Source organism: Bubalus bubalis, chromosome 17, assembly GCF_019923935.1.
Source record: "Bubalus bubalis isolate 160015118507 breed Murrah chromosome 17, NDDB_SH_1, whole genome shotgun sequence".
Classification (NCBI taxonomy): domain Eukaryota; kingdom Metazoa; phylum Chordata; class Mammalia; order Artiodactyla; family Bovidae; genus Bubalus; species Bubalus bubalis.
In genome coordinates, this window is record NC_059173.1 from 1,218,019 (window position 1) to 1,230,770 (window position 12,752).

General features: G+C 50.6%; 1 protein-coding gene and 1 long non-coding RNA gene across 6 annotated transcripts in view; one reads left to right on the forward strand and one right to left on the reverse strand.

The window, feature by feature from the left end:
- The first annotated feature begins 3,307 nt into the window (after window positions 1-3,307).
- The window catches only part of SPECC1L (sperm antigen with calponin homology and coiled-coil domains 1 like), an 87,152-nt gene continuing 77,707 nt past the window's right edge, over window positions 3,308-12,752 (forward strand). Inside the window, exons 1-2 of one of the 5 annotated variants that reach the window (XM_044930629.2) lie at window positions 3,308-3,465; window positions 10,988-11,192. The gene's annotated coding sequence lies outside the window, so the exon portion shown is untranslated. Of the gene's footprint in view, window positions 3,466-3,798; window positions 4,512-10,987; window positions 11,193-12,752 lie in introns of those variants that run through there. The other 4 variants (XM_044930628.2, XM_006065616.4, XM_044930630.2 and 1 more) reach the window with 4 other exon arrangements.
- On the reverse strand, window positions 11,199-11,984 carry LOC123330034. Its single transcript, XR_006545732.2, has 3 exons — window positions 11,863-11,984; window positions 11,586-11,785; window positions 11,199-11,393 (listed from the first exon to the last, which is right to left on the reverse strand). It is a non-coding gene; the product is annotated as an uncharacterized LOC123330034 (long non-coding RNA).

Sequence of the window (12,752 nt, forward strand, 5' to 3'; positions counted from 1 at the left end):
GGCAAGATGTTACCATCAGTTGAAAGGAGACACAAGGTCAGACACATTTACAGAATAGAAATGTTGAAATGAACTTGGAGGCAAAACTGGTTTTTCCACTGTGGGGGAGGGTTGTCCCAGGACAAGAATTATTTGCATTGCTATCAATCTTCTATATTGCAAAGGAGCTCAAAGACAATACAAGGCCCAGGAAGTGAAAAAGCGAGAAAATGTTAGTGGCTCAGTCCTACCTGACTCTTTGCAATTCCAAGGACTGTAGCCCTCCTGGCTCCTCTGTCCGTGGAATTCTCCAGGCAAGAATATTGCATTTGGTAGCCATTCCCTTCTCCAGGGTGTCTTCCAGACTCAGGGATCAAACCCAGATATCCTGCACTGGATCGAACCCAGATCTCCTGCACTGCAGGCAGATTCTTTACCACCTGAGCCACCAGGGAAGCCCATAAGGCCCAGAGCCCCCCAGAATTCAGAATCAGATAACCTAAGGGCGTGTACCAAGGATGCATATAGCTTCCCATTGGCGATACCAGGAATGTTTTTTTTGCTTAGCTCAGTTTTCATTCCACAAATAGCTCACAACTGGAGACAACCCAAATGTCCATCAATAGAATGAACCACGGCATGGTAAATTCATACAGGGCGGTGATGCTCATTTCGCATGCCACGGATGCACGCAACAAGATGGATGCGTCTTGCAGACTTAATGTTGAATGAAAGAGTGACACAGGAGGATACTTGCTACAGGCTGAACACTGTCCCCTGAAGATACCCAGTGCTTCCCTGGGACCTGTAAATGTTAGCTAATTTGGAAGAGTCTTTGAAGATGTGATAGATTAAGAATCATGAGATGGGGGGTTTATCCCCGACTATCTGGCTGGGCCCTAAACACCAGCATGAGTGTCCTTACCTAAGAATCAACGGGAGGTCTCACACAAACACAGCAAAGACCACAGCCCAAGGCAGAGGTTGGAACGAAGCAGCGACAAGTGAAGGAGCATCAAGAAATGCAGACAGCCGGCAGAAGGCAGAAGAGACAAGGACCTTCCAAGGAGACTCAGAGCTGCTGACTCCCAGGGGTTGGACTTGCCGCCTCCAGAACTCTGAGATGATATGTTCCTGTAGTTCTAAGCCACCCAGGTTGTGGTAACTTGTTACTGCGGCCCTTGGAAATCAATACGATAGAATTTCGCATGTATAAGTTCAAAATTGGCCCATATTCATCCTGAGTTAGAGGTCAGAATGTGGTGACCCTTGGGGAAGTTGCAGTGTTGGCAAGGGAGAGGGGAGACTTGGCAAACAGCTCAAGTTCTTTTTCCTGACCTTCAGATTTTTGTATTTCATTGATTCATATACTTATTTTGCATACGTTTATATTCAGTTCAGTTCAGTCGCTCAGTAGTGTCCGACTCTTTGTGACCCCATGAATTGCAGCACGCCAGGCCTCCCTGTCTCAAACTTACATCCAACAAGTCGGCGATGCCATCCAGCCAACTCATCCTCTGTCATCCCCTTCTCCTCCTGCCCCCAATCCCTCCCAGCATCAGAGTCATTTCCAATGAGTCAACTCTTTGCATGAGTTGGCCAAAGTATTGGAGTTTCAGCTTCAGCATCAGTCCTTCCAGTGAATATTCAGGACTAATTTCCCTCAGGATGGACTGGTTGGATCTCCTTGCAATCCAAGGGACTCTCAAGAGTCTTCTCCAACACCACAGTTCAAAAGCATCAATTCTTCGGCGCTCAGCTTTCTTCACAGTCCAACTCTCACATCCGTACATGACCACTGGAAAAACCATAGCCTTGACTAGACAGACCTTTGTTGGCAAAGGAATGTCTCTGCTTTTCAATATGCTATCTAGGTTGGTCATACCTTTTCTTCCAAGGGGTAAGCGTCTTTTACTTTCATGGCTGCAGTCACCATCTGCAGTGATTTTGGAGCCCAAGAAAATAAAGTCTGACACTGTTTCCACTGTTTCCCCCTCTATTTCCCATGAAGTGAATTACAGTCTAATATATTATGTTCGTCTTTTATATTAGATTGTCCTCCTCTGTGCAGTTCTTACAGGGCTGGCGTTAGGTCTAAATGATGATGAGACCTGTTTGAACTGTAAAGGCCAAAACGGATGCAACGTGAATGCCCTTCACGGTCACCAGGCATTTGCTGGCTGCTGGGCATCACGCCAAGCTCCCTTCATGCATTATCCCACTTAATCCCCAAAACCCGTAACAGCTCCCATTTTGTCGATTAAGAAACTGAAATGCAAAGACAAATGGTTCGAAAGTGAGGAAGCCAGGATTTAAACCCAGGCTGTCTGGTGATGAGGACCATGAGTCAAGTCCTACCCACATGTTGGATTATCTCCAGGCTATTAAACCATCGTGGCTATTCTGATTTTTTTTTAAAAAGGTACAGATCATGATGTAAAGTAGGCCATCAGGGAAGCCCATAGTAGACTACCATTTCCATTTGTGGTATATATAAAAAGAGAATCAAAAGAAGCAATCCGGTTATTTTGGATATTTGCTTATATTCATAAAATTTTTTTAGGAGGATATCAAGAAACTCAATGCAGTTAGTTGCAGCTGGGAAGAGCAACTACAGCAGGGGAGTTGGGGTGGAGAAGGCGCTTTCTGAACTTTTAAACATGTGACTGTATTAGAAATTTATTCAGAAGCAAAAAGGAACAAAGATTTATATTAATAAAAACCACCAGAGAATTACGTGAACAACTTTACGCCAATGGTTTTGAAAACATGAACACTTTCCTGAAAACATATAACTCTGTAAAAATGATATGGGAAGACACTGTCTAGACTTAGAACGGCTAATGTTGTGCTTATTTTAAAACCTGCACCCCATCTCTTCCAAGACCTCCGGGTGGTACCGGGAGGGCAGGGCTTCTGTGTTTTTCTCACCCCTGTCCAGCTCAAGCCCAGCACTGTTCCTGGCAAGCTGTAGATACGTGCTGCATGAAAGCTGGACCTTTGGGCTAAGCCGAACCTTGGGACAGGATGGGGGGAGCGCTAACGCATCACTGGGCCACGCTTGGAACAGCCGCCAGGAAAATCCATCGCCAAGAGCATCCGCCACCCGGAGCGCCCGCGAGAAGCCTGACGCATGCGCAGTGCTGCCCGAGACCAGTCGGACGGTACGGCGCCTGCGCGATTACGGGCCGGGGGGAGGGGGGACGCGAACGGGGCCGCGCGGCCGGCGCCTGCGCAGCGGCGCCTGTGGGCGGGGCCTGCGCCGCGCCTGCGCAGTCCTCGGCGGCCGTGGGGGGACGGGCAAGAGGCGGGCCCGGGGGCGGGGGCGCCGTGAGGGAGGCTGGGCCGGGCCGGGCGGACGGCGCCGCGGGGTTGGCTGCCGCCCTGAGGCCGGACTCAACGGATTCGGGCCGCGCCACCGGGCGAGCTCGCCGCCCGGCCCCAGCCCGCGGAGCCAGCGAGCGAGCGAGGCGGCGGCGGCGCGCGGTAAGAGCCTGCTCCGGGCCCCCTCAGCGCGAGCGACGGCCGGCGCGCCTCTTCTCCTCCGCGCCGCCCGCGCGGCCCGGCCCCGGCGGCCCCGCGGACCCCGGCGGCCCGCGCCTGCGCCGTCCCCTCCCGGGCCCCCCAGCCCGGCGCGCGCCTGCGCCGGCCGCTCCCCGGCCCCCGAGCCGCCCGCGAGGCCGTCGCGGCCGGCAGCCTCGCCCCCCGACCCCGGCCGCCCGGGGCCGGGCCGGCTCCGCGCGCGCGCCCGCCGCCGCCCTCCCCTCGCGCCCCAGAAGCGGCCGGGGCCACCGCTCCACAGCCCCCGGCCAGTAGTGCTCTGGCCCCCCAGCCCCCGGCTGGCTCCCTGGCCCGGGCCTCTTGCGGGCTCCGTTTCCGTCGGCCGCGCGCCCCCCACCTGCGCCCCGCTCTCTGCTGGCGGGGTCAACCGAGCGGGCGGAGGGTCCTTAATTCTCCAAACCCGGTTCATTGCCTCCGGTTGAACGTGAATATTCTAGTTGCCGAGGACATCTTTGCATTTCCCGCAATCCGGTCATTGTATGGCTTCAGTGGTTAACGCTTAAGGCATCGGAGTTGGTCTCTGGGCAGCTCCCCTGGAGATAGATGACTTGGGAAAAAGAAATCAGTGACCACATAGTTTCGGCCTGCTTAACAAAACCGAGGAAGAATCCCTGTGATCACTCAAACGCAAGAGAATCTGGGTTTGCTGATGCCCTTGGTAATTCTCCGGCAAGCACGCGAGGACCCGAGGGAAATGACCATAAATTCGTCGTCCTGTATCGATTATGGGGGAAATGTCTTTTTTTTTTTTTTTAAGGCATCTCCAGACATTGACAATGTTTCGTAAATTTGCAAGAGATGCAAGAAACTACAGATAATGTTTGCTATCACCCCGGGAGCTGCATCTTGAGATGAAATCAGAGCCTGGGGGCTTGGTAGATACAGCAGACATCAGTACCTATGGATAGCTTATCAAATAAAGACATCGATGAAGGGTGTACGCTGTGAGGAGAAGTGGGGTATTGGCCTGGGTAAGATTTTTTTTTTTCCTATAAAGAGATAGCTGGGCCGCTGATTTTTTTTCCTCTCCTTTTCTCCTTTGATTGCGCTCCAAGCAGTCTTTAAAGACTCAACTTGAGACAGCTGGAGGACGCTCTTTGCTGAATTGCCTGTGCGCATTCTTGGTATGTAGGGATTTCCTTGACGTTCGTTTTTAGTAAGACCGAGAACATTGTGCCGTGGTAAAGCTTTATCGCTGCGCACCTTGGCAGCAGTCCAGGCACCTGAGTGTCCAGTTCCGCATCACAGTGAGTGGAAAGTGATCACGGTGCTTGTGGCTAAGGTGAGGCCTGTATCAGAATTTCTGTTTTAAACTCAGCCTTTGGGGGTGCGTATCCGCCTTGCGTCGTCTTGAGACGGGGTTTCTGTGAGGCACAGGCTCTCTCTACAGCTGACTCGACCCAGCGCATCTTGTATTCCAGACCGGGTGTGCGCGCTCAGTCACGTCTGACTCTTGACGACCCAGTGGACTGTAGCCCGCCAGGCTCCTCTGTCCGTGGAATTTTCCGGGCAAGAATACTGGCGTGGGTTGCTATTTCCTACTCCAGGGGATCTTCCCGACCCAGGGATAGAACCCCTGTTGCCTACGTAGGCAAGAGGATTCTTGACCACGAGCGCCACCTGGGAAGCCCGTATTTCAGATGACTCAGATGATAATACTGCTTTAGTTCAAAGTAATTATCAGGGTTGGGTTTCGTAATGCATTAAGACTTGGTGTGTAACCATACACATATTCAAATCACGCGGCTCACTTATGCGCAGTTATTATGCAGTAGAGGAAAAGTGACAAGGTGTTAGGCGAGGTAAATGCTCTTTGTGGCTTTGGGCAAGTCAGCTTTCCTTTCTGGGCGTCATTTCCCCACGTGTAAAGGTGGGATTTGGAAGTGGAGATGGAAGGGCTCTGCTTGAGGTGTCGGCTTTAATGTTCAGTGGCTCCTTGGCTACTTCGTCCTCTCCAGCCAGAGGTAGAACTGGGCCTTCTCACCAGTTCCATGACACTGGTCCTTCCTTAAAGATTGGAGAGGTGGTGTCGGAAAGCTGGGGTGAACAGACCATGGTCAGGCCATGAAACGAAGTGTTGAGTGGGCTTCAGTGTGTTAAAGAGCAAGGACAGTATAGAGAGTTCTTTGTAAAACTAAATTTATTCAGTTAAAAGGCTGTTCTTTCTAAAAATGTCATTTTCTTGATGTTAAAGCATCTTTTATGGCATGATGGGGATAGTAAATGGTGGTATATGGGATTGTAAATGGCAACTACAAGGTTCGTTTCCTTATCACAATAAGATTTTTTTAGAAAAAAGAACCTAGAATCTATTGTTTTGCTATTGCAGTGAGGGAGTTTAGGAAAAAGTTCCTGGGGCTTTTGCTGCAAAGAAGGTTAAAATATAGATACTTTTTAAGAGTAAATATGAGCTTACTTTGTGGTTTGTCACTCGTTTGTCACGATCCACAGGCAGCTAAGAAGGCTCTGTTATGTATTAACGATACTTCTATTCTGATCACCCTTTCTACCAGATATAAAATGTCAGGATATTCGTGGGTGTGTGTGTGTAAGCCCAGGCAGGGGAATTCCTCCCGGTGGTTGGGATTGTTCATGTTGAATAGACTGGCTGCTGAGGTAAAGAACCCCTGTGGGGATTCGCAGTCCGCTGGGAACTCTCAGTACTGTGGCCCCAGTCTTGGCTGTGAAGCACCGTGACATCAAGAAGTTACGCTGTGCTGCTGGGAGACGTGGCTGGCTTCGTCCGTTTTAGAGTGGATGTGTAACAGATGGCCTTTGTGTCCATGAAATCTTAAACATTTTTAAAGATTTAAAAACTCTTAGCAGATTTAGAGTTATTGTAAGTTTTTTTTGTACTTTTAAAACTGCAATGTATAATGTGTATCAGACATGCATTTTTAAGGTGTCTCAAAATATTATAATCTCTAATTCCTGAAATACTCATTTTCGCCTTGGAGGATGGACCGGTCTCACTCACCTCTGAGTGCTCCAGTTTCGGAGGAGAATGTGGTAACTCTGTAAAGGACATTTGTCCACAGAAAAGAGGGCAGATGTGTTTTTCCTGACCTTTCCTCACGTCCTCATTGTTGTCCTGGCTTTATTTTTTTGGTTAAATCCTGAGGTTTGCTCCTGCCTGTCTTTCTAAAATGTTAATCTGCTGAGTTACTTCCCCGCCCTGGCACAATTTAAAACCCTTCAATGCCCCCCCCCCCCCCCCCCTCCCCCGGTACTCACACATCTCCTGCTGGAATGCTCTTCATTCACCTCGTCCTGCAAAACTCGGCTCAGAGTCCCTGCCTGCAGGGCCTCCCTGGCCCTGTCTTCCGCAGGCCCGTCCAGCCCCCTCGCCTTAGGGTTTGGCCCCTGGTGCCTGACGCAGAGCAGGGTGCAGAGACCCTCAGGCGCAGCCCCTCCAGAGGTCCACTGGCCTTGCCAGCCCTGCGACACCTCCCAGCCACGCACGCCAACTTGCGGAGTCCATTTAATTGTGTCTTAGCGTCTCCTTCAAATCTGGCTTCTTGATAGAGAAGACTCTGTAATGTCTGTTTTATCAACAGAAATGAGGCGGGCATCATCTTTACTTGTTGCATATTGTCTCCTTTCCCCTCCTTGCGTGCCTTCTGCCGTGTGATTTTTAAAAATCTGATGTTACTGAATGGTAAAATATTAAGAAATGATATCAAATTTCAAGTTTGTCTTTTGTGCATATAGCCCAGGGAAAACAGGAATGTTAAAGGGGAAAAAATACTTTGTCTCTTAAAAACAAAACAAAACAAACCAAAACCCATATTGCACTACTTGTCAAAAGAACTGAGTTTATACCAAAGAAAAAAGAGAGAGAAATCCTGATTAAGTTTAGAAAACAGGCAAAGAAACTGGCAACAGGGTTAAAATTTGTCAAGAAATACTTGTTAAAAATGAAAGTTGTCCCTTTCTTCTTCTCTCCCTTCTCATGTTCTTGGAGAAAGTCCCAACTCAGCCATTTTCCCGGGACACCTTGTCCCCCAGGAAGTCTTGAGGCAGTTTGTTAAAGCTGCTTTTCTCCACAGCAGTCACAACTGGACTCCTTTCTCCCACGAGGGACCCTTTTCCTCCCACGCAGGAGACACCAGTGTCCCGAGTCCCACTCCTTTCTTTCCCTGAAAGTGTCTCCCGGTCACAGCTGTTGTGCTCACCAGGCCCCAGAGTTCTTGAGCAGGAGATACTGAGTTTTCTCCTTGCATACTTTTTTGGAAAACGAAAAACGAAACCTTGATGGGTTTGTCTCAGTCTTTCCTTGGCCTCACAGCTCGCCAGATCTTAGTTCCCCAACCACAGATTAAACCTGGGCCTCCAGCAGTAAAACACCAAGTCCCAACCACTGGACGCCGGGCAGTCCCATGATTCAGGTCAGTCTTCAGTCTTCCATCCCGGCTTCTAGTTCTCTCTTCCTGGGGTCGGCGTTTTCTGCAGACCCCATCACGCCATTGCACTTGCTCAGCTGTGCTTCACCTCTCCTGTTACACATTATCTGCTGGGGTTTTCAAGCCTGGTTCCTTCATTTATATTCCTTTTTTGGCCGCACTGCGAGGTTTGCAGGCTTAGTTCCCCAGCCGAGGGTGGAACCTGCACCCCCTGCATTGGAAGCTCAGAGTCATAACCGCTGGACCACCAGGGCAGTGCCTGGTTTATTCCGCTTTTGGCTGTTACGGATAATGCTGCTGTGAACCTCCATGTACAGAGTTCTGTGTGGACAGATGTATTCTCTTGTCTTAGATGTGTACCTAGGAGTGGGATCGCTGGGTCACATCATAGCAACGTTAAGCCTTTAGCGTCATCACCAACTGTTCTCCACAGCTGCTCCATTTTACAGCCCCTCCAGGCCCATGTCACGTTCTGAGTTCTCCACTTCCTAATCAGTGTATGGGTATTCGGGGGTACTTTTAAAAACATGGGACATTTTTGGTCCGTCTGCTTTTTGTTTTTCTCACTCACTTGATACTTCTGGAAATTCTATTAAATTAGCTCGTACCATTCTGACTCATTATGATGAATAGCTTCATAGTCTTGATAATATTCCATAGTGTAAATATACTGTGTATTCATTCAGTTCAGCAGATAGTAAGAGGCTGCTATGTATCAGGCACCGATTTAGACTCGGAGGCGATAAAACATGATGCTCTGTGCTCTTAGGGTTTACTTTCTAGTAGGGGTGGGAGTGAGACATCAAGAAATAAACAGGTAGCATAGCCTAGGGTTTCACCAGGGCAGTCTGAGTCTGTGGCAGCTTTCTGAGGAGCACCTATGAGTTACCAAGGCTAGACGGCCCTAAATGTTGTTGCAGGTTACTTTAAGGAGAAGGTAGAAACATTTTCATAAAATAAAAAATAGGAGAAAATAAATAAAAGATCTAACTGGTTAATGTGGCTGAAGAGTTCTGGGTGATCCACTGATCTGTGGTCGGGTGGTCAGGGCAGGAGTCCTTGGTGAGCGAGTTAGCACGTTTATGAATTGCATCCAAGTCCTCGTACTCCAGTGCTTTGGCCGCCTGATGTGAAGAGCTGACTCACTGGAAAAGACCCTGATGCGGGAAAGATTGAAGGCAGGAGAAGGGGACGACAGAAGATGAGATGGCTGGATGGCATCACCGACTCGATGGACATGAGTTTGAGTAGGCTCCGGGAGTTGGTGATGGACAGGGAGGCCTGGCGGGCTGCAGTCCATGGGGTTGCAAAGAGTCGGACACGACTGAGCGACTGGACTGAGCCTCTTACCCTGGTGCCGAGTAGTAGACGCCCCTCCGTGGGGGCCAGGTGAAGGGCGTGGGGGTGCTTTCTGAAAGGTGCTGCTGAGAGGACTTTGGGGGGACGTGGCAGAACTTCGCACCCCAGTCTTGTTTTCTTCCTGAACCTTCTGTATTTATTATGTGGCCCTTTGAATTATTGAGGTTGTCCCTCCAGTAAAGCCTACTCTAAATTACTCGTGGTGAAGCCTAGGGAAAACAGTTTGGATCATCTGAAATGGTTAGGCCTGGAGGGCATTCCCTCCAGCGAGGGCAGCTTTGTATTGACATGCAGCCTAGCTGGGCCTGCGCTGATCCTTCTGTGTTGGCCCTGGGGGTCACGCAGGTAAAATAAATGTTTGGTTCTATTTTGGTTTTTTTATTTGGCTTTGAAATGAAGTTAGAAATGCACATGTAGATGCACAGTTACTCACCCTTCTTGTTACCCATCCAGGTAAGAGGCCAGCTCCATCATCACGGGATGCTGGTTGTCTATGAATAATCAGAATGTCACTCTAATGAATAAAATATTATCCCGCAGAAGTTTTTGGGGGCAGTTCGGTTACTAATGTGCCTTGTATTTTGAAAAAGCAACAAAACAAAACACGCCTGCAGGCTTGTGTTGCAGTAATGTTCCTGAAGGTCTGGTGTAGTGTAATATAATGTACTGTATATAAGTGCCAGCCCGGTGCTGCCTGGCTGCGCAGGCTCCTCCTCTCCTCCTCCCCTGGTTCTGCTGCTGGCCCTCCTTCCCACCCCCAGCACACATGTGCTTACTGGGATTGGGTTCTAGCACTTTATTTACAAAACTAGTTGAATTCATAAGATTTATGAGGTTTAGGTTATTAGTAGGTGGAATCTAGTGAGCCTCCATGGCAGCGTGGTTGAAAACCACACATCCCACCTGTACTGTTCGTTAGAGGGTCCTCTCACAACACATTTTAAAGTAGTTAGCATGACTGTTATTTTCCTTATTTTATAAATGAGGAGACGAGGTTAAGAATGCAGAGTTCACCAGGGGCCACGCTCGGTTTTGAGCCCAGGTTTCCCGTGTTCTTTCCACTGTGATCTGCTTTTCAGCTGGAATGCTCTGCCCTGCGGTTGAAGGAGCCGCAGCGCCCTGCCGCCTGGAGAACAGAAGGTGGGGCTGGGCGTTGTTCCTCTTGAGGTTGAACTGTTTGAAGAGCCTTCACGTGGAAAGAGCACTGGATTGATTTTGTGCTGCTTTGGCAGGTCCCCTAGTAAATGGCAGTCACCGTCGCACTGACGTTCGGCTCCACGTGTGAGAACCTGCCCGAGAACTGAAGGGGCCCCTTGTGACGAAGGCCGGCGGGCGGGGGCCAGCCGCGGTGCCCCCGGCCTCACAGGCCCGCCCCGCTTCCCCTCCTCTCCCGAGTCTCGCCTCTCCTCCCTGCAGCCCCTCAGAGCCAAGCTCTGCGTACGGGACGGTCGTCGGATAGTTACTGGTGGCTTTGGTTCATTTTTCTCACGTATGCAGTCCGTCTTCACTCCTTCCATGTTTTAAATACAGTGACAGATATGAATTTGGAATTTGTCATTTTTTTCTCCAATGCTGTTTCTGTAGGGATTTTTTTTTTAAAGCTGGAAATAAAAATTGAAGGCGGGGGATTTATTGCATGAGAGTTTCTGCTGAACGGCTAACAAAGGGTTTCCTTTCTCCCCCAGGGTTTATTATACTCAGAGCTAACCCCTCAAGGCCGCTGTGCTGTTCCAGTCCTCGCCGCACGTGGCTGCCCATTGCGTGGGCGCTGTGTCTGTCCGGCCAAGGCGTCCCGCAGGTGTGGAGAGGGTGGTCAGCCGCGGCCGCATCTGCATCGAGGCCACAGAGTGGCTTCCGAGAAGGGCTCCCCGTCCCTGAACTGCCTTGCAGGTGAAGCTTCAGAGCGTGGTGAGGTCGGGGAGAGGCCTGTCCCCCCTCTAGCCGCTGGTTGCTTTGTACACAGCAGTTACTGTTTCGTCTGCCTTGTTGTCGGGAGCCTGGAGCTTAGACATGTTAGCCCTGCTGCGTCTCAGGAGTGAACCAGGGACGTTCCAGGTGACTGGGGCTGGAAGGGGTGGACGGGCGACTGCCCTGCAAAGGAGATTCCCTCAGGAAACAGGCCAGTGAGAAAGTGAGCCCGGCGAACTCCCCTGCGAAAAGTTCCCTGCGATGCTCATGAAAGCCGGTGTTCCCCCACTGTTCCCTGGGGCCCCGAGAGCTGCAGTGCGGTGCCTGTCAGAGGGTCTTCACCAACCCAGCCTAGTGCGGGAAGCCCCCGTTCACCTGGTGTCTGCTGCTGACCTCCCAGCCCGGCCCCGCGCGAGTGGGAGCCTTTGCTGAGCGGAGGGCCCGGCTGTGCGGTTGGCCGTGCGGTTGGCGTAGGGGCCTCGCTGATTATTAGCTGCCTCGGAATCTGTTGCTGGAAAGCTTTCACTCACTACTGCTCTTCCTGCCTTCCTGGACCTTTTGAAGTTTGAAAACGGCTGTTTGGAAAGAGGAAGTAAGAAGTCAGGATGAGGGAATTCGCCTCTGTGGGGCAGGGAGGAAGTCTGCAGCTCACCCTTTGGTGGGACTCCGGGCCTCCACCCAGAGGTGTGAGAACTGACTCCTGGACGTGAGTAGCGTGTCCAGAGTCGTGCAGCTAGTGCGTGGTGGAGCTGGCGCTTGGACCCAGATTCCGCCTGAATGACCCACGTGCTCTCCTCTAGTGCACGATCTCTCTTGTGTTCTGGAGTCCTTAGAAGGGATGATTGCTTTTTAAGGCTGAAATAGTTAAATTACTCATTTACAGTAAATCAGCTTAGATAGGCAACGTTCTCAGAGGTAGGATTTGGTCCTTGGAGGAAATGTTTTGAATTTAAGAAATAGTTTTGGAGGGATAGAATCCGAAGACCCTCCCACCGACTTGAGTTTGGGGTGAGCTGCTGTGCCCTTTGAGGGATGCCTCTTGTCCTTGATATCTGTTACTAATAGCCCAGAGTCTGCTAAATCAGGCAATGTTGTTTTCAAGTTTTACTTGTTAAGAATTAGAATGAGGTACTAGGAAGAAAGATTGATCTCACGTGTTCTGTTTTCTTGACACACGATGGGTTGTGTCGTATTGAATTTCTGATCCGTGATTGAGTGGGGAGTTTGGACGTGTAATCGTTACTCACGCAGTAAAGACAAACCGCGTGGTCCGCAGTTGGCAACAGCCGTCGGTGTGCTTGGGGCGCACGGTGCGGCTCAGCGTTCCACACGGAAGCAGGCACCGTGACATTTGGATCTCAGGAGGAAGTGCTTGCCTCGGCCTTCCTCTTTCCCTCCTGCATCCTCATCCTGCCGCTGATAAGTGCCCTAGCGGAGTCATTCATGCGGTTGCAGGACGTGGTGAGGGGACGTGCCCTGTGTCACGGGGGTCTGGAGAGCGCTTCCAGGATTTCCCCTGACACGCAGGTCCCTCCAGTGGCA